The sequence below is a fragment of the Heterocephalus glaber genome, unplaced genomic scaffold (assembly GCF_053883595.1).
Source record: "Heterocephalus glaber isolate CG9 unplaced genomic scaffold, H.glaber_assembly_v1.0 deba00001531, whole genome shotgun sequence".
Lineage (NCBI taxonomy): Eukaryota > Metazoa > Chordata > Mammalia > Rodentia > Bathyergidae > Heterocephalus > Heterocephalus glaber.
The window spans coordinates 15,478,987-15,500,929 of NW_028258329.1; the positions used below are offsets into that span (position 1 = coordinate 15,478,987).

General features: G+C 37.9%; 1 protein-coding gene across 2 annotated transcripts in view; it reads left to right on the forward strand.

Moving 5' to 3' along the window:
* Agbl1 (AGBL carboxypeptidase 1) overlaps window positions 1–21,943 on the forward strand; it is an 832,602-nt gene that overhangs the window by 33,995 nt on the left and 776,664 nt on the right. The gene's annotated exons all lie outside the window — the stretch shown is intronic.

The window sequence follows — 21,943 nt, forward strand, 5'->3', positions numbered from 1 at the left end:
TATTTTTGTTTTTATACTTCAGAAACATGTCTCTCATTAGAAAAATGCAGAAACAGAAGGAGAAAATGGTGTTTCTGTTAGCAAGAGGTAAGTCTGTCAGCAATGGGGCCAAGGACAGATTTTAGGCTTTTTCCCTCAAATCTAGTTCTAGCCTCAGAAGCTTCTCAATTTCTGTTAATGGCCCTCTAGTACCTCATAACACTTTTTATAGAAAGTTTACCAAAGGCTGTCTTATAGTCCAGATATTTGAGAACCTACATTTCTATGCCGTAGTCCAGGTTTTAAGCTCCTAAGAGGTAAAGAAAGTTTCTTCCTCACCCTTTTAATGTCCTGCTGCACCTAACATGGTAGTTTGTCCATAAAAGGTGCTCACTAATATGGACACAGAAGTAATGTCGGTTCCCAGACATGCCATTTTCTTATGAGATAATTTTGAGTCTTTTAGCCTTGTTCAGCCTTGATGAGTAGTCTTAGAAAACTGACTCAACTTTCCCTTCTCATTCTCCATGCCCCAAAGGAAAAACATAGTATTTGTTTATAAGGCATTATATGTTACCCTGGTTCTTTGAAAACATTGAGAATTATTACAGAGCCAAGGAACAATTAAAAGCATGCCACACACAAGTCATTAGCTACATTTAAAAGAAAAATGTGTGTTACTGCTGACATTTCAAGAACTATAGTTGCTAATAGCTGAGGCTTAACAAATTGAAATTATTTACAAACTTGGTTAGAAGAAAAATCCAGTAACTGTTTCTAGTCTTGTTGAGCAATCCAATTAAGGAACTCTTTATATATAACATGTTTGCCACTTCCCCATTTTAAATATTATAATGGTGCTGTTTTAAATCTTCAAATGGTTATTTGATGATGGTTCTGTATCTTTAGCTTTCACCTCATTGAGGGAGTGCCTTTTACTAAATATTATCAGGGGTCCAGGAGAAAGAGCTTGAAGGCACCATTTTCAACCAAATCTGTGGGAATCTCAGTCTTCCACCCCAGGCTGCTGGTGTGTATTATCAGCAGGAGTCACTTCCTGTTGCTGATTCAGTGTAGCTCCTGGAGCCCTGCATTTGTGACAAATAATAAAACGTAAGTCCTTATGGTTCTAATGTTGACTTGACTCTGAGATGACTTAGGTATCTCACTTCTGTATGGGAGTTCCATTCCAAAGCTTGATCTTTAAAACAAGGAGAAGTTTGGCAGATTCAGGAAAGGCCTTGTCTTTTCACCACTCTCCCACCTGAATCCTGTTGAAGTTGTATACATTGGTGGATTAGGGATTCCATATAATGGAATGTGGACAGCTAAATAACTTTGTGCTAGCTGAGCTTGGTACAAATGATAACTCATACCATACTTAGTCACATCCGAACTGTTTAAATATGTGCCAACTCCTGCTCTGTCTCCTGTGCATACCACTACTGAGGTCTTTAAGCGTGTCAGTTTCACAGTTAGCAGCAATTCAAACTTATACACTTGTGATTTGTTTGCTTACTACTGACCAAACCAAAAGAGGCCATTTATTTTGGTGAAAAGGAGGAAGGCTTTATTTAAAGTTAGCTCCAAGGAGGTAAAGTGTCTCATTTGCTTCAGATCATCATTTTGGCATGTCCAGGTATGCAGGGGTCTTTTATGGCAAGGAGCACAAGGAATGGGGAATATGATGAGACAACAGACATTTCCAGGCTTACTTTATCCATTTCCACCCTCTTTAGCTTCTTCTGTTTCTTGTGGAAAGGCAACCAAGCTCCAGTTTCCTGGGACATCATCTACATATTCTGTCCCTTTCATCTGGGCTGAGGAGAGGACAGAGTGGCATTTGTGCTCAAGGCATGGTAGTTTAGAGAAATTATTTGTCTCTAAAAGATAGCCAAATTTCACTTTGTCATTCCAGTTACAAATTCACTTGGAGCCTAGTTTTAGTGGGAGCTATAACTGAAGTGACTCAAGCTCTCAATTAATTTGGGTCTTTTGTTGGAATGTTTTTATTGATCTCCATGATACTCTTTAATGTGATAAGAATAGGAAAATTGTGGCTGTTTTGAAGTTAAATGTTCACCATTGGGGTACAGATAAACATTTGCCTGGCACATCAAATAAGAAAGACCTAAGGTCACATCTCAATTGTTAAAGAACAGCTACTGCTATCTCAAAATGACACAGTTAGAGTACTTTGGTTTCCTTAAAAGTAGCTTTCTTGAAGAATGTTTAATTCTTTAACTGGTTGTGTGCTGTCCATCTTGCTGCTAATCCCTTGGTCCAGGTGGGCACCAGAAAGTCACGGTGGCAAATTGAGACTGTGAAGATGTAATTTTCACAGTGGACTCTACTCCATCTAGTGTGGACCTGCCTGTTAGACACAGTGCCACTAGGTTGTGCTAGAGTATAAACATAGCACGGATATGCATCTCCTGGTAAATTCTCACTTTATTGGCTATTTCTTTCATTCTTTACTGTTTTTAAAGACATAAATCATTTCTCTGTGGCTTGGAAGGATATATCAGAAACATCACAATGATCACTTTTCTTTGAGGAAAAGGACCTTTGAGTGACACTATTGTGATTTTGTAAAAGGCCTGAAGTGGCGATAAACTGAGATTATTTACACTTCTGCTTAGATATCACTTAATCACCTTGCAACCTCCAGTGCCCTGGGTTGATGACCACTGCTTCTCCCCAGTTTTTCACCAGCTCCTCAATTTCTGCCTTTCAATCCTGGAAAGCTTAAGGGTGCAGCTTGGGTTCCTTTCTCTTCTTTTCTCTGGACACTCTCCTATGGCATCTTTCTCTGCTACATACCATTTGCATACCACGGGGCAATGATGCCCCACCTGTATCTCTAATCCTATTTTTTGTCCATAAAACTCTAAACTTGTTTATTCAGGATGACAAAACATTCCAGAGTTCTGGGACCATTATGATTTATACCTGCTATCCTAATGTAATTACTAGTAACACGCCATTTCTCTCTCAAAAGGTTCGAGTTTTGTCACTATGCCTCTGGCAGTTTGACATCTTCATTTGCATATATTATAGGCATTCCAATTGTTATGCTGGAAACTAAGACCTTGATTTTCTATTTCTATTCTTTCTTCCCGATTAATAGCATCAATATCCACAAGTTGCATAAGCCACTTATCTAGGACTTCATTTTTTATTATTTTATTTCTCTTAGCTGATCAATTAATAAGCCTTATGAGCTCTATATTCAAAATATATTTCAAATTGATCTAATTCTATCTCTTCTATTACAATTCTAGTCCAAGCCACAATCATTTCTTTTTTGAATACACCTTTAAAGTCCCATCTCCACGTATAGTAATCAGGTTGATATTTAAATTAGATCTTGTCTCTCATACCTGAAATCCTCTTACTGGAAAGAAAGCAAATAATTTGGAACAATAATAAAATTAACTACACCACTAAAATGAATGAAGAGCCTAGAATTTATTGTCATTGTGCTGTATTGTTTTCATAGGTTCTCTCATTTAATATAAACTTCACTTGTTTTGTGGGTATTATTCTATATTATTACAACTAAAACAAAACAAAAACCAATGACCAACAACAAAAAAGCAAGGCTCATAAGGGTTAAAATACTTTGCTTGTGAAGCTAGTGTTAGAATTTGATTTGAATCTTAGTTCTCTCTGGCGCTAAATACCACTAAATGTTGGTTTTTTTTCTAGTCATTTTGTTGGTGTGATGGTTAATTTATGTGTCACCTTGATTGGGTTAAGAGATACCCAGAAGTTAGTTAAGCAGCGTTTCTGAGTGTGTTGATGAGAGTCCTTCTGGATGAGATTAGCATTTGAATCAGTAGGCTGAGTAAAGCAAATTCACTTTCTCCAATGTGAGTGGACATCATCCAACCTGTTCAGGCCCTAAATTGAACATAAAGGCCAAGGAAGGGTGAATTTATTCTCTCTTCTTGAACTGGGACATTGAGCTCCTGCTTTGGCCTTTGGACTCTGGGAATGACATCTGTGCAGCTCCTCAAACCTGTGCCCCATGTTCTCAAGCCTTCAGGTTCAGCTGGGAATTACACCATCAGTTCTTGGACTTCACACCTGGATTGAGTTAGGTTACTGGCTCCCCTAGTTCTCTAGCTTGAACATGGCAGCTCATGGGACTTCTTGGCCTTCATAACCTCATGAAACAATTCCCATAATAACATAATCCTTTGTCTGTCTCTATATATTTATAGATAGATATAGATATATAGATATTAGTTCTCATTCTCTGGAGAGTCCTAATAGTTGGCAACCTGTGATCCTTCTTCATCGGATGTCAAGAACACTTTCTTATAGGTTTTTGCGTTACCCGGGCCATTTGCTTAATGATTTATCAATTGTCTTCATTACAGTCTTACTGTAGATGTTCCCTGTGACTGTATTGATTAGAACGATGTGGCAATGGGAAGTGAATTTTTTCTCACCTAAAGAAATCTGGAGGTAAGTCATCCTAGGGCCCCACAGTTGGGACTATGGCTCTCCTTCAGTCCTGACGCTGTGATACATGGTTGCCTTTTAAAAGATCAAGATCACTCTATGTTCCAACACGACTTCTAGGAATCACTACAAAAGCTAATCTATTGCTGAGGAAGAAGGAGAGTAACAAGCAGTTTTTGCCATAGTGACTGGCTTTGTTTTCCATCATTTTTCATTATTTGAGTTTTTTGTGCTAGTGAGAATTTGAGTATATTAAGAACGAAGCATAGAATAAGACTGATTTGGCATCAGATTTATCTAGCTATAATTTACCATTTTATCTGTGACAAAATTTGTTGAGCAATGTGCTAGATATTTTACACAATCATCTTTAAATCTCTCTAACACACTCCTAAAGTAGACATTATTTCTATTTTACAGATGGGGAATCTAAAAGTCAGAATATGTTTTAATACATTTCAAATAATGCATAATGCATAATGATTAAACTTCACATGGCACATGGAAATATTAAAAACTTATTTATTCTATTTTTAATCGAAAGTTTCCTTCTTACCTTTCACATGGGATATGCAGTCCTACATTTTTTCCGTGTCCTCTCTAGATTTATTAATCATGTTTTGCACCATGAGCAAAATCTTTGCTGTTATCTGAGTAATTATTTCTGATTTCATTTTTCCCAGATCCTCTTTTGTTGCCAGTTCAGAGAGTCCAGGTGGTTGAGTATCAGATTGTTCCATCTAGTTTCCTTCTGGCGTTGCTGTAGGTGATCTGGAAGTCCATTTTTGAGGCTTGTTTATGTGTTTTCTCATTTCCACAGGGCGGGGGCATGCTTCTGGCGCCCACGTGGCTCACCTTCTCTGCCCTAGGAGCTTGGGATGGCAGCAGGGGAGCTTCCTTCTGGGTTCTGGGACCGGCTCAGCTTCTCTGCCCTAGGAGCCTGGGATGGAGGCGGGGACCTTCCTTCCGGGTGCTGGGACCGGCTGAGTTTCTCTCAGTCCTAGATTTTTTCCATTACCAAGGTTTTCACAGACAACACAAGCTTCATGAGATCAGAGATGATAGGAGATTATTATGGGGCATTAAGAAGTCATACACAAGGTTCAAATCCAACTCTAGAATCTTCTGATTTAGTGCGTTTGGAAGGGCCTGGGAATTTGTACTTTGGAAAGTTGATGTGTATTTCCATGGGTGAGCTTCTGGCACAAAATTTCTTTCTAGGAATGCCAGCTGTTCTTAATTTGGTATCTTCTTTTTGGATTGAAAAGTCTATGTCTATTCTTATGTTTGTGCTGTCATACTGAACAGCCAACTCCAAATTTCTTGTCATATTGACATTGTTACCACACTCCTGGAGAATGTCAATATAATTTTTATTCTGAAAAACTCTTAAGAATTCTTTCTCTCAGGAACTGGCTCTCCCCTTTTTCTTGGTGTGCTCAGTTGCATTTTTCAAGGTGGCAATTGGGCTTATAGGACTAGCTCTTACTGGAGGTGCTAAGAAGTTCTGGTTCATCTTGCTTTTCCTAAGGCTGGTGGGGAGAATGAAGAGGAAACTACAAAGAGTCCAAATTTGCAGGTTGGATTTCAAAGAATAAAAATAATATTCAGGGCGTAATTCCTCTATGTTTATGCTCACAAAAGGCTGTCTTTGCAAGAACTCTGCAGCTTCCCATACTCTGTTGGCCCTCTACAAATCAGCACCAATGACAACATTGTAATTATGCTTCAAAAACAAAGGCAGTGAGAAGTTGCATCTTGAATATCCTTTATTTGTTTGCTCTAGGAGTGCTGGTTTAAGTTCAGCATTGGAGAATAGATACTCTCCAATAAATATATATAAAAATATATTCATCACAACCTGAAACCCAGTGTCTAACTTTTTTTGTCATATCTATTATGAATGAGAATGCATCCCTGGAGGATTGGACATTAAAGGAAGTGATGGAGCAGGAAATGGGAATGCTCTTGGATCGGTTCACAGTGCAGTTAAGAATGGTTTGGAGGCCTAGCTAGAGCTTTTGTGAGGATAGAAGGCAAATTTACTAACTGTGAACCTCTTAATTTCTCATGTACTCTGTATAAAGCAACTGTTATAAAAAATGGTGGATCTCTTAGTTTTGGCATGATAATAGCAACTCCAAGTTTTAGCACCCCGTATTTGCTAGGCAAGATAACAGGGACTTTATAGTCAAGACACCTGGTTCTCACAGTAAGATTATGAGATGAGTATAGTGTAATAGTCCAAGAGTGTTTGAGAAAGTATACAATGTGTTGCATAGCCAGTAAGTGACAGAACCAAGATCTAAACTTACATGGTGCAGTATCCTTGCTCTTATCTTTAGCTGGCACCACACCTTTGGCTTAATAAAGGTTCATTTGATCGAAAGTAACAGGAGCCTGGTCCTGGATTCTAGAAAACCCAATTTAGACCACACTTTGAGTTTAGTAAAACTAATATAACTCAACCCTAGTTTACACATAATAAAAGAATTTATTATGGAGTTACAAATGCTTCTCACTAGAACCTAAAGTGGGTCCTAAATTAACCGGAATTAGCACTTAGGTTCAGGTAGGACTGATGCAGCTTTTATCATTGCTTTTCTGTTTATCTCAGTTCATTTTTCCTTCTTACTACAGATGAACTTCTTCTGGCTACTTCTGTTAACTCTTGCATATAGTACAACGTATGTTTCTGAGTTTAACATGATACAGTCAGCCACTCAGAGAGAGATGTGAGCCTCAGCAGTCCTAAGAAGTGGAGGCCCAGCTTAAACAAGCTGTCCATCCCTGTACTCATCATTGGGGGCCCATGTGGGCCAATTAAGCTGCTTAAATATGGCTGCACCCACAGTGGCCAGGTTAGAAAAGAAGTTGCCCACAATCTATTCTCAGTGTCAGTTCCAGACATCCATTAACTACTGACAAATCAACTAGATTTTCTGTCATTCATATACACACTTTTTTCATCCACTCATCTATTCATTCAATTACTTTTTTCAGCATACCTAACACAAGATATCAGGCCTTAAATATAGAGGCCTCCCCATTGTCTACAAAATAAAATTTAAACTTCCTATCAAGGCCTTCTTTCTCAGATCATTTTTCGCCTCCTCTGCATATCCTTGAGGCTCTTGGAAACTTGCAATGCTTTTTCACCTTGTTTATTTGATAAATGAATGTCTCCTTGCTTTAAGGCAAAGTTCCAGTATTCTCTCCCCAACCTCTTCTATGTTACTCCCTCCTTGTCCCCAAAGTAAAGGTAAGTAACTCTTCTCTGATATCCCCATAAACCGCAGGGAGTCTATCTTCAGGACGACCATTAACCTACAGGGGATTCTGTGTACTGGTGAGGAAAAGGTGTCCCTCCTGGAGACACTTTGGAAATGCTAGAAAAATATAAGTATGCACATCTACACTTTCTGAGATGATAAATGCACTCTTTCAGACCTGGTGTCACTGAGCAGAGCAAAAGCTGAGTGAGTGAGTGCAGTGCCCGTGAACCACCTCCGCTATAGGACTCTGCGTTTGCCTGTTTGCGTGGCTGCCTTTATGCTGAAGGCACAAATTACATCTCACTAATTGTGTTTTCCTAGTGTCTAGTAGAATTCTCGCTACATTTTTGGTTCTCAATAAATGGGTGTTGAATCAACACAAAAATGAATGAAATATTTGGTGAGGATATTAATTGCTATAGATATCACTTGTATGTATGTGTGTTTTCTACACCAAGGACATTAGAAACTTTTGAGCTCATGTGTTTTCCACTATCCACTTCACTCTCCTCTTACATTCTTGTTTAATTTTATGAGTTTTTATTATAGAAGTCAATGGTCATTTTGAAAAAATTAGAAAATTGAATAAGTGAAAATAATTTGTAATCCTATTTCTCAGGAGTGACAACTATTAACATCTACTTTTCCAGATATTTTTATAAGCAAAAAATGTACATTGATGTGGGTTATTTTAAAAACAAATTTGATCATTCTCCTTAAATAATGGTTAGACAAGTGTATACATTTATAAATTATAAAGGAATAGCCAGGACTACCAAGGACTTGAGTTAAGATTAGAGTTTCACAGCCCAAATGCCCATCAACTGGAGACTGGATAAAGAAAATCTGGTTTTTTAATAAAATGGAGTACTACTCAGCCATAAAAAATGAGAAATTAGAGACATTTATAGCTAAGTGGATGCACATTGAGGCAATACTCTTAAGTGAAATAAATAGGACACACATGTGTAAATACCATATAGTTTCTCTGGTGTGAGAAACTGAAAGTGTAAATAAGGACTAAAATGTATAATAGGTAATGTGAAATAGGAAGAAAAGGGGCAAAGGGGAAGGAAGTGGGAGGGCTAGGGGAAGGGATAGAAGGGAATGGGATTAATATGAGAAAATGGAAAAATAGGAACAAAATCTTTGTAAGTAGGGAGGAATGGAGGGGTTGAAGGGAGGGCTGGGCAAGGGTGAAAAATAAGAACCAAGAGAGACTATGTAAAGGTGCAAATTTCCAATGATGAATGTCATTATATTGTATACCTAAAATGTACCAATGATTAGAATGAATAATCGATAATGTAAAATAGGAAGAAAAGGTCCAAAGGGGTAGAGGTAGTGGGAGGGGCAGGGGAAAGGAAAGAAGGGAAAGGAAAAAATGATGAGAAATGGAAAAAATGGAAATAAAGTCTTTGTAAATAGGGAAGGGTGGACGGCATGAAGGGAGGGCTAGGAATGGGGAAAAAATAAGAACCAAGATACATTATATAAAGGTACAATTCCCAATGAGAAATGTAATTGTGTTGTATACCTACAATGTACCAATAAAAGAATTTAATACAAAAAAAAAAGATTAGAGTTTCAAACAGTGGTGCAAGCTGCTTTGGGAGATGCTGAGTTCTAGGATGTATTAAAAGAAGATTAGAAGATTCCTTATTTACATGTTATATAGGTGAATCATGCACATGACAATAGATTAAGGAGTTAAAGTCTGAGATTCTGATCCATTTGGATTCTCATGAATTTTAAGGGGAGCCCTTGTTTGCAAAAGTGTCTGCTGTGTTGAGAGCCAGGAATATGAAGTGTTCCACAGTCCTGTTTCAAGCAGCATAAAACTCAATGGCATCCTCTCAGAGATTAATCTTGAAACACACTCTTAGGCTTACTTATACTTCTCAAGTTGACAGATGAGTTTTCATTGCACAATGTGTTATAGTCCAGAGATGCCTAATGTAGTCATTGTGTAATTAGCATTAAATTAGTTATGAGATAAAATGAAACAAATTTGGCTTTTTGAAAATGGGGACTTTCAGACAAGGCCAGACTCAAGGGAAAGAAAGCCAGAGAACATTTCAACTAAAAAAGCAACTTGTTTTGCAAAAGGAAGTTGGAAAATTATAGCCCATCATACCTAATTAGTGCACACATTTGTGTTTGAATGCATCCTCTTCTTCCAAGGAACTGTCTCCAAGTTCCTTCCCCTTCACCTCTCAGCAGCCAGAATCCACTGCTGATGGCAAAGCAGTCATTGGAATAACATGATATTGTCCATTTCCTAACACGGTTGCAGGAGGTACTGACAGATTGAGTTTGTACAGCATCCTGTTCCAAGCAAAGTAATGGGTATGTGATTGTGAAAAATAGGATGGAAGAGAACATAGATACTCTCATGAAAGCTGAACGCATTGAACATATTTCTCCCTCAGATTCCAAAATTGCTTTCAAGGATATAAAAAATGTATATAGATGTTACTCCTACAAGAGGAGGAGCTTATTTCCATCCTTTCTCTCTAAGGGTAGGCTAGACTTGCTTCCAAAAGACAGTACAGATAGGGAAAAATAGGAACTTCACACTGAAGAAACATGACAAACATCACTTTATCCAAGTAATAAACCAAGTGATGGCATCATTGTTAACACATGGTTATCATGTACCCTTGATACATGATGGGAAGGATTCATCATTTCTGAAGACCCATAACCACAGTAATAAAAGGAGAAACAAAATTAGACAAATCCAGATTGGGAGCCATTCTACTGGATATCTTTTCACTATTATTCAAAACTGTAATGGTCATGAAAAGAAAATGAATAAGGACCTGTCACAGACCAGAGGAGACTAAGGAGACATAAAAATTGCAGTGCAATGGGTACCCTGGATGAAACATTGGAATAGAATGAGAACATTAGTAGAAAAGCTGGTAAAGCCCAACAAAGTTTAGCCTAGGGTTTAGTTAACAGTAATGTACGTGTGTTGGTTCTTTTTTTCTTGTTGCTGAGACAAAATACCTGGCACCCACAAGTTAAAGGAGGAAAGGTTTATTTAGCTCACAGTTTGTAGAGGTTTCAATTCATAATTGGCTGGCTCCAAAGCAGGGTGGCACATGGCAGAGGGGTGTCACAGCGGAAAAACAGTTCACGACACCCACACGGTAGCAAAAGCAACAAGGGAACCAACAAGCCACTTTAACAGCATCTTTTTGCCCCTTTTATACTCTATCTAGGCTACAGGGATTAGGATGGTGTCAAACTAAATTACTGATTTAGTAATCACACGCCCTTAGTCCCAGCATCATATATTCTAGATTTAGCCACCTCTTATTTTTTTTTTTTGAAAAAAAAAGCTTCACTTCATTTGCATGAGGCTTTGGGGGGACATCTAAACACAAGCCATAACAGTATGAATGTCAGTCTCTTAGCTTTAAAAAAATTTGTTTTGCAAATTTTAGGGGTTGGACCCAGGATTTCATGCATGTGCTCTACCACTGAGCTACACGTCCAGCTCTAGTTTTCTATTTGTGACAAATGCACAAGCCTATTGAAAGATTCAACAATGAGAAAACAGGGTGATGGATGTCTAGGGATTTTTCTGTGCTCTTGATATAACTTTTCTGTCAACTTGAAATTATTTGAAATTAAAAAATTCTCTACAAAATGTCAAAAACTCTTTTTCTCTGTGCAAATTTATCTTCCACTTTCTTTAATGAACTTGGTCCATGCCTCAATACTGACCCATCAGATGATTTCAAGGAAACTGGGCTTTTGAATATATTTCTTCAGAGTAAATGGTTAAAGTGGTAATTCATCATCAAATACTTGACAATTGACCATGGAGACTGAAAATCAGAAGAAGGTCATAATGCTTAACCTAATTATGTATAAAGTTACTCACAAGAGTCTATATAATGACATGGCAAAATAATTACTCGTGGTAGATGGGCATAAAACTGATTGATCTTAAAATGGTAGACTTTATTTTGTGGAGAAATTAATAAAAGGTGCTTCAGAACTAACTTTGCCAAGCAGCCCTCAAAGTGTAATGCAGTCTTTGTAGCATCTCTGATTAATGGCTCTTTGCTTCTGCTTATCTGGCCAACTCATATTTGCCAGGTGAGGGAGAATTTTGGTTTTCAGTCATTTTGAATCTGTGTTGATTTTATATGATTTGTTGACTGCCCTAAAGAGGTTGAGAATCAAAACTTAAGACAGAGCCAGAAATAATCCATACGATTTTTCAAAGAGGTTTTCACCCTGAAATTGGTATAACCATGGCTCACCAAAAGAACTGTTTCAGCCCAGGGATTTAGCTCAGTGGCACTGCACCTGCCTTGCAAGTGCGAGCTCCTGAGTTTGATCCCCGGTACCAAAAAGAACTGTTTCTTCTGTTTGGAAAGAACCTCCTCACTGTCCATCTCTATTAACTGTATTTCTACAGTGAAGTCTTTCAAATTATGTTTTCCTTTCCTCTCACACCTTTCCCTGAATGCCCATTAACCACACTCATACACTGAATCCAGTCTGGACTTGGCTGTGATGACTTATGAATATGTTTGTGTCCCTTTTGGCTTGTTGTGCAGCTGTGTTGAGAATCCCCATACTGATGGCATCCTTAAAGTCCCTCTCATATATGGCTCAGTGTATTAATGATTATGAAATAGTTTACATAAACAACTGAATGCATGGATAGAATGACAGATAAATGGACAGTCTGTCAAACAGTCATGACTCTCCATGATCATACTCCTTGGTGAATTTCTCATCTCATCCTTTTTCAACTTAAGCAAAAAGATGCCACTAGATCTCTGAGTATTGGTGTTGCATCCAAGTCTTGCAGATTTACTGGAAAGATCAATGTCAAAACAACTTCAAGCATCATGAAATATATTTGATAACTCAACATAAAGCTGAATTACAGAAAGGAGAAATGAAACAAAGTTGTCTCCTTCATTGGGAGCACTGAACTGAGAGCTTATTGAGTCCCTCCTTAGTCCTTGGAATTCATCCCTAGCAATTAGGTGAGAGAGTTGCCCAATGTTCTCTTTATGGATTAAGTGATCCTACACAAGCGCAGAAAATTTTCTGTACTATTAAAATTGTGACTTAACTAGCTAATTGCCAAACATTCAGTGACTTAGTTGCTGAATCTTTTAATAGACTATTCCTTCCTGTGTCCTCTTATAATCTTTGACCCTTAAAGCTTTGCTCCATAGTGAAACTTCCACCTCCACCCTTTGATCCTCTTTTTTCTGTCATGATTCTCATTTATTTCACCCTGTACCTCTCATTGATTTTATAACCCAGCCTGACGACATTGATTTTGTGGAATCCTCTCTTTTTTTTGAGTATAGTCTACAGAGAAGACAAAATACATCCGCTTTTATTCAGCATTATCTACATAAAAAAGACCTTATTCTTACCTTTTCCCTCTACTTCATGAAAAATAGTCTGGGTGTTTGAGGAATGTGGTGTGAAACTATCTACAACCAAGAGGAATCTACTTCAAGCAGGCATGGTATCCCTGACAGAGTTCTAGGATGTGTCTTTGTAGCATAGGATAGAATATTCACATTTTCAAAGTGTTATCTAGCATATTCATAAATAGATAATAGCATCTATGTGAAATATTTGGTGAGAAACAAGACTTCTCTGGGACAATGCTTTACAAAACACTCTCATCCATACTTGTTACCTAGTCATGATTAAATTTTAACACTTCATTCACTAAAGAAGGGGCCATTGGAATCTATAATAGATATACAGATGAAAAATATGTTTAACTAATTTTTTGATTCTTGGATGTTCTGGAAGTGAAGTTATAGGGGATTTGGAAAGATGAATAGGATCCTTAATTTATTTCCCAAACTGCTTTCTGTTTAGCTCTTTCATTGTAGTTATAATTAATATAACAAATCTTACAATTGTCATTGCAGCTGGCCACGTAGCACTGAGATTCCTGGATATACTTGGTAGGAAACATTTTGCTTTGAAGATGAGAACTGTTAGGGTGGAAATTACAGTTGAGGTCCCTCAGAAGTGCTTGGTAAGTGTCAGCTGGTCCAGGAAGCTCAGGATATGTCTTGAAATACTTGTGAGATGCACCTTATGAGCTGAGGAGGTCATGCCACACACACAGGATGGGCAATCTCTTTTCATAGAAATTAAAGATGAATACTGACGAATGTTTTACTGAGATACTCACCAGGAATCTGGCTTTCAAACAATGGACTAACTCTAGGAATTTTTCAGGTCTGATCTTGGCACATTTGATCTTAGCAATTAAGATTGTATTTATGAAGGAACTCAGTCAGAAATAAAGGCTTTGTGTTTTCAACCTTGGTCATAAATTGTTCGATAAGCTCACTCTTTCTTGCTACCTTTTGAAGTTTTATATATAATATTTTTCTTATTTCTGAGATTGAGAGTTTTATTCCTCTTGAAAGGTGTGACTGATAGCAGAAGCAATCTCTCATGAAAAAAGTGCCTCCTCAGATAGGAAACAAACTGGAAAATTGTCTTAATGGGAGGATGGGAAATCTAATGTCTCCTGATCTCTCTTGTGTTGATCTACAGATTGATGAGTGCAGACACAAGGGAAGGTGATCCCGGGTGGTAAGGGAAGGATGGACTTTGCCAGAAGGTGGCTGGCCAAGGGCAGGCGGGAAGTCATACGTTTTGGGAAACCCAATGTGGAAAATGAGGAAATTCTACTATGTCAGAGCCAAATCAGCTATCTACCCAACCAATTTCCTCTTCTTTAACACAACAGTGAGGCTACATATTCTAGCCTCTCATTGTTAGGTATGATATGACAATTTTGGTCAGTTAAATGAGATCAGAGATATATATCATTTCTGGACCCAACTTGCAAAACCTGCTATGAGAGATCTTACATGTTTTCTGTTCACTTGAGGCAGATGATCTTGAACTTGGAGGGTATATGGGAAAAAAGGAGCCACAAGACAGAAGGGACATGGGTCCCAGAATAACTGCTTGCAGAAGTGCTGCCAATCCATCAATAAGAACACAGTAATACCCCTGTTCACAAATGCTTTTGTTTTCAAACAATTTGGTCCACAAACAAAAGCATTCAGCCAAAATTTTATTGCAAACTGCATCAGGTGACAAACATGACTATAGCTGTCTTCCCAACACAAACACAAATGCAGCCATCTTCCCCAAAGTCATAAAATAAATTAAGTTCATAAATCAAGGTACTACTGTATATCTTTTGCACTTTACATGAATTGGAAAAATCCTCTTTTTGTTATTGGGATATGTTTTTGTATTTATAGAAGCAATACAGTGAATACTGCTGCTCAGTGCCATTCAACCAAAAGGAAGGCTCCTAGAAACTTTGTGGTTTATTTTTATCCATCTTATTCACTGGATCTGGCATGGTGCAACCCCTGGTCTCAAAGTCAAAATGACCTTAAAAGGTATAACATCTGGAATTAATTTAGGACACTGAGGTAGTTAGAGTATTGCAACTAAAGACAGTCTTGAAAGATGACTTCCAGAACTGCCTCAGAAAGTGGCAAGAACAATGGGATAACTATATTCAAATTGAGCGGGAATGTTGTGAGGGGGATAATGGTAATGTGTCTTTTATTATAATAATTAAAAAATTAAACAGTCACTATATTTTTCAGTCACACCTTGTGTGTGTTATCATGCATTCCAAATTCAGTTTTTATAAATAAAAAATTTAATGCTTTTTATTGATCTACTGTTGAGATTGGTTTGTATCCTACTCATTATTGCTGTTTAAGAAATTATCTCAGGCTCAGTGGCTTAATGAAACAATTTAAGTTTTCGCACAATTTGATGGGTCATGCATTTGGAAAGAACTCAGCAAAGCAGTTCTTGTCTGGTATCTCTATGTGGTTGCTGTCAGAAATTGGCTAACAGTCAATGTGAATGGATCCCATTTCACCTGATGGCTAACTTTGATGTCTACTGCTCTTTCCATGGGGTTTGGGCTTCCTTATTGCATGGCTGACTTAGGTTCATCAGTCCTTTTATGTGGACACTTAGGGCTTCAGATGTCAGTGGCCCTATGCCTATTACTTAGTACTCAAACTCCTCCCTCAAATTGCATTACTTTTTATGACCTACCTTTGAAAGTTCAACTGTGTTACTTCTGTTGCATTGTACTCAGTGATAAGAGAGTTACTAAGGTTGGCCAAGAGTCAGGGTAAGGAGCATAGATCCCACCTTTTGATGGTAGACATGACAAAGCATTTGTAGATGTGTCATAAAATTGCAACACTTTGGATTCCATGTGAAAAAATGTTTCCATCAAAGAAATACTAATTTGGTTATTTTAGAATTTCCTAATGTTTTCCAAACCCGCCAGATTTCAAAACCCAGTTCATAAAATACAAAGAAAGGTTACTCTTGGTCATAAGAAAATTATTCAACTTCTCTTGGTTTCACTTTCCTCATTAATACAATAGGAATAATCATATCTACATTGTAAGGTGAGGATTTTATTTGGAGAAGTAAGTAATACATCATGTCTGAAACGGATTATGTGGGATGACAATTCATATCCTGATGCCTATTTCTTAACCCTCAAATCTTACAGAATATTGATGAAAAACAGCTTTTTCAGATTGTGTTAAGGAAGGCCTTTAGCTGCTAACCTAATGATGGTACCCAGGTGGTAGAGATGACAGGAGACCTTGAAATGGGACCTTTCTGTAGTAACTCAAGGGTTAGACTTTTCCTTCATCATAGTTCTGCTTTAGATCAGCTTGCTAAGAATTGGTTGGATAGAGAACCTAGAAAAGGGGATCTCTCAGTGTTTTTGGAATGGAGGTGCCTGAGAAGAGATTGGTTCAGTGGCCTTCCATAGGCAGGGTTGAGCTTTTCAGTGGTCATTATATTTTAGAGGTGGTGGTTTCAGAGAGGGTCGAGGCAGTGAGCACCAGCTGCTGGTTGAAACAGGTAAGTGGCAACTCACTCCCTCAAGGTTGGTGCTGAGCCTTGGGAGGTAGTCATTTGAAAGTGTTATTTACTTGCTGTGTTTAGAATCCATTCAGACAAGATGAAAACTGTTTGGCATCTCTTTTCAGTAATCCTTAATTCTGACCTGCAAGTTTTGTGTCAACTGTGCTTTGGAGAGACATCACAGCCTTTCTAGAATAGAGAGGGAGCCTGATTTCAAATGAATGTCATTTAAAAGTAATCAGAGAACATTTTAGGGATAGGATGCTGTTGATTGCTGTCATTATTATTATTATTATTATTATTATTATTATTATTACTGGTAGATTTTACTGTTTACCAGGTGACAGCAAGTGTCCTGGGCATTGTTTATGAAGCATAGGATTCCAAATTGGTTCTGCTGGAGGAGGATGTGATCTCACTCTCTTTATGTTTGTTTATTTTTCCTCTGTCTCCTTAAGAGTATTCTGCTAAATTGGGAACATTGTGACCTGAATGGAAAATTGATCCAGGAAAACATATCTCCAGTGACGTTCAGGTCCGTTTTTAGCATATTCACCTTTTGTCTAGGTGGTCATGACACATATTTATTTATCAACATTTTGTTGAATATTTATTCTGACTCAGGGAGTGAGATAAGCACTTCTGCATCTGTTACAGTCTTTCTAACCCATGTATACTTGTTATGGTTGAGATCTAAAATGTCCCCCAAAAGTCTCATGTGTTCAGAGGTGGAGCTTTTGGAAGGGATTGGGTCATAGATTAGTCCATTGATGAGTTCATAACTGAATGTGCTGTTAGGAGGTAGGGCTTGGTTGGAGGATGTGTATCAGTGGAGGCATGACCTGGAAAGGTATATTCTTGTTCCAGGCTTCTTCCTGCTTTTCTCTCTCTTTTTTTTTTTTATTAAATTCTTTTATTGGTACATTGTAGGTATACAACACAATTACATTTCTCATTGGGAATTGTACCTTTATATAATGCATCTTTGTTCTTATTTTTTTCCCCATTCCTAGCCCTCCCTTCACCCCTCCACCTTTCCCTATTTACAAAGACTTTATTTCCATTTCTCATCATTTTTCCTTTCCCTTCTTTCCTTTCCCCTGTCCCTCCCACTACCCCTACCCCTTTGGACCTTTTCTTCCTATTTTGCGTTATCGATTATTCATTCTAATAATTGGTACATTTTAGGTATACAATATAATGACATTCATCATTGGAAATTTGCACCTTTACATAGTCTCTCTTAGTTCTTATTTTTCACCCTTGCCCAGCCCTCCCTTCAACCCCTCCATTCCTCCCTATTTACAGAGATTTTGTTCCTATTTTTCCATTTTCTCATATTAATCCCATTCCCTTCTATTGTTTCCCCAGCCCTCCCACTTCCTTCCCCTTTGTCCCTTTTCTTCCTATTTCACATTACCTATTATACATTTTAGTCCTTATTTACACTTTCAGTTTCTCACAGCAGAGAAACTATTCAGTATTTATACATATGTGTCCTATTTATTTCACCTAAGAGTATCGCCTCAATGTGCATCCACTTAGCTGTAAATGTCTCTAATTTCTCATTTTTTATGGCTGAGTAGTACTCCATTTTATTAAAAAACCACATTTTCTTTATCCAGTCTCCAGTTGATGGGCATTTGGGTTGTTTCCAAGTTTTAGCTATCACAAACTGTGCTGCTGTGAACATGGGTGAACATATATCACTGTGGTATGATTCTTTTAATTCTTTGGGGAAGATCCCCAGCAGTGGAATAGCGGGGTCAAATGGAACTTCCAGTCCTAGTTCTTTGAGGTATCTCCATACTGATTTCCACAGTGGTTGCACCAGTCTACACTCCCACCAGCAGTGGAGCAGGGTTCCTCTTTCCCCACAGCCCTTTTCTCATTCATGTCAAATATATAACTATGTTTTATTCTCAAGTGGAGCAGTAAACCTAGGCATTAATCACCAGATGCAATTTTACATGTGTTTGCCTGCCCAGTTAACTTGGAAGCTCTGTGAGAATAAGGATTGTTTATATTTAAGCAAGCCATGGTAGTCTCAGCACTTAGCACAGTACCTGGGACAAAGTAAATACTAAACAAATACTTGCTAAATAAAAATGGACCACATTCTGTCTTTACCTCATGCTGGACCATGGACTCACTTTTCAACTAGGAGTGAATTACTTAAGAACCATGATATAATTAGGACATTTGTGAAACTCTGGGGCATGAGAATTATGAGTAAATATACTCATGAAGTTGTTCATTTTAAAGGTTCCATCTAAGACACGGTAGCCAAAAAATATTATATATCATTTATTTTATTTTTAAACATTTAGTTGTAAAACTACATTACCCATCACCCTGCTTCTGTAATTATGGCATGGTAAATATTTCTTTGCTCCTATTTCCACTCAACCACATCATATTGAGACAAATGTCATTTCATTTTATTCCTAGATCTTTCAGTTTATATTATTTTCAAACACCTCTTTCTTAAGAACTAACTTCACCCTTGACAGGAGATGCTTTTCCTTCTACCTAAACTAAATTTCTGATAATGTAGTTAGGGCCTGTTTCCTCTTGTGTTAAGAGAGTATGGCTGGTCACCAGTTTTAGTATTATCATTATTTCTAGTAATTGAAACTTGTGATTAGTGCTCCCTTCAGTCATTCATTACTAACTCCAAATTTAATAATGTCTTTTATTTAACCAATGAGTGTGTCCAAACTGCATAACTGGAAGAACAAATTTATTTTGGCAATATGGTTTTCTTGGTCTATGAACTGTGTCCTGTGCTCTTGGCTCATGCATTTGGAAGAGGTTCTGTTCTTCAGAGACAGAATTAAAAATTCATGGGCTACTTCTTTCAATTTGTGGGAACAGAACATTCTATTTGTGTGATACCAGGAGGGCTACTGCAAGTGGGATGGGAATGGATTGTCTTTTCCCAGTCCAGTAAAATTTGGTAAAATGAGGGCTAAATTTGTGGAGAAAATTGAGGAAAGGGGCATAGGAGGTTTCTTTTCCCTCCGCTTGAACACCATGATGATATAGTGTCTCTATTTATAAACACAATGCCTGGCAAATAGTAGGCATTCATTATTTGTTTGCTTAATTACTAGAGTGACAGAATATTGAGCAAGGCATCTTATAAATTTCTATGAAATATTCTCACTGGGACATACTTTAAGGTAAATTTTGGCATCAAGGAAAAGAGGATAGCAATGCTCTGATAGATTGGTTGTTAAGTTTCCATTCCATTCCATTCCACTGCATTCCATCTCATTCTGTCCCATTCTATCCCATCCCATCACATTCTATAGTTTCCTGAATGGCTACTCTGTGCAAGCCCCCATGATAGATTCTGGGATATTAAGAGGAAGGTGTCAAAATTTTTAACCCAAAGGAGCTCATAATCTAAAGGGAATGTGGAACATTAAATATGCTGCAAATTCTTTTCTACTCTGTCAGTTGAGTGGTGGAGTCTAACACCCCTCCAGTTGAATCTAGATGGCACTAGTGACTTGATTAACCAGTAGTGTGCAGGAGGAGAGAAATCAAATGAATCCTTGCAACTTCTATCCAGTTCTTTTAGAATACTTGTTCTGGGGCTGGGGATTTAGCTCAATGGTTTCGCCGCCTGCTGCGCAAGCACAAGGACCCGAGTTCCATCCCCAGTACCAAAAAAAAAAAAAAAAGAATACTTGTTCTAGGGGAAGCCAGCTGTCACACAAGAAGTTCAAGTACCTCAAGACTTTCAGGATGGAAAGGACATGTGTGGGCATTCTGGTTAATAGTATAAGGTGATCCTAGTCCTCGGGCCGTCTCTGCCACACCACAAGACATGTGAGTGAAACCATCGTAGACCCTCTAGACCAGTGCCTTTGTCAGCTGAATGCCACTTCTTGGCCTCACTTGATACCATAGAAAACAGAAGTATATCCCAGTCAAGCCATGCCCTAAATCTCCACCCAGAAAATCAAGAAATATAATGAAAAGGTTATTATTTTAAGCCATTAAGTTTTAGGGCAATTTGTTACCAGTAAACAACCAGAACAAGAGAGTAAGAAAATAACCAGAATCTAAGAAAAATTCTAATAAAAAGTATGTATAAAGTGTTGTTAGAAAACAAATGTAAAGTAAATAATTCTATTGATGGAGAAGCCAGGCATTATACCACATGCAAGGGCCCCATCATGCCACAGTCTGTGTGAATGACACTCTTTGGAGTTATGTGTTCCCCAGGGTCTGCAGATGTACGTGGCTATTGAGTAGTGGGTGCTAGGAGGCAAGTTAGCTGCAAAAACTATATAGAAGGAGAATTGGAACAGGGCATTGAAATACACTTTAAAAAAGGAGGAGAAATTATACTTAAACAGTGGCATCTGTATGAGCAAAGTATTGGCCCAGGCATCCATGATGCCCTTGGGCTCAGTGTAGTTGGTATGTTCAGCACTGGGATGAGAGGAGGGGCTAGAGCTGTACCTCCAAGGCAGAGTGATGTGAAGGATCTTATTTTTATGCCATGTCAGGAGTCAGGAGGAAGGCAACAGGGAGACATAGAAGATTTAAAGCAAGGGAGTGACAAATTTGAAACAGTATATGAGAAAATTGCAATTCAAAACCCCACTATCTGTGAAAGACGCTGTTTGCTCTTCCAACTGCTTGCCTCTCTCTGAAAGCTTGGCAGATCCATTTTTTATAGGAAAGTCTTAAACAACAGGGGATCAGTCAATGATTCATTTAAAAAGATCATTAAAGGAAAATTGAGGAACATCACATCCTGCCTTCTTTAATTGCTCATTTATTATTACTGTGGGTGAGATAACGGCTTTCTGTTAGTCTTCTAAATAGTGTAAAATATTTATTGGAAATATAGCAGTGTATAAATTAATGCCAGTTGAGGCTTTGTGGGGCATTTTTTCTCCATTGATAGCTATAATTTTTACTTAAAAACAATACTGTGCTGATGCATTCTGGCTCCAGGCTGAGTGAGAGCATTACGAACTCAATATCTGTATAAAGACACTATCTCTTCTTTGAAATGACAGGCTTGTCTTGGTGGACTGACTGTATGGTTTGTGAAATCAATTTCTTTTCTGTTAAGACTATAATGCTTTGGAAGAGGGCATGCGATGGTGTCAAATTCCCTTTTTAAAAATCTGTCACACCTAATGTTTTTGGGTTTGCTTTGTGGTTGTGTGTGTGTGTGTGTGTGTGTGTGTGTGTAATTTTTCTGGAGAAAATTTATTTTCAGAATTCCC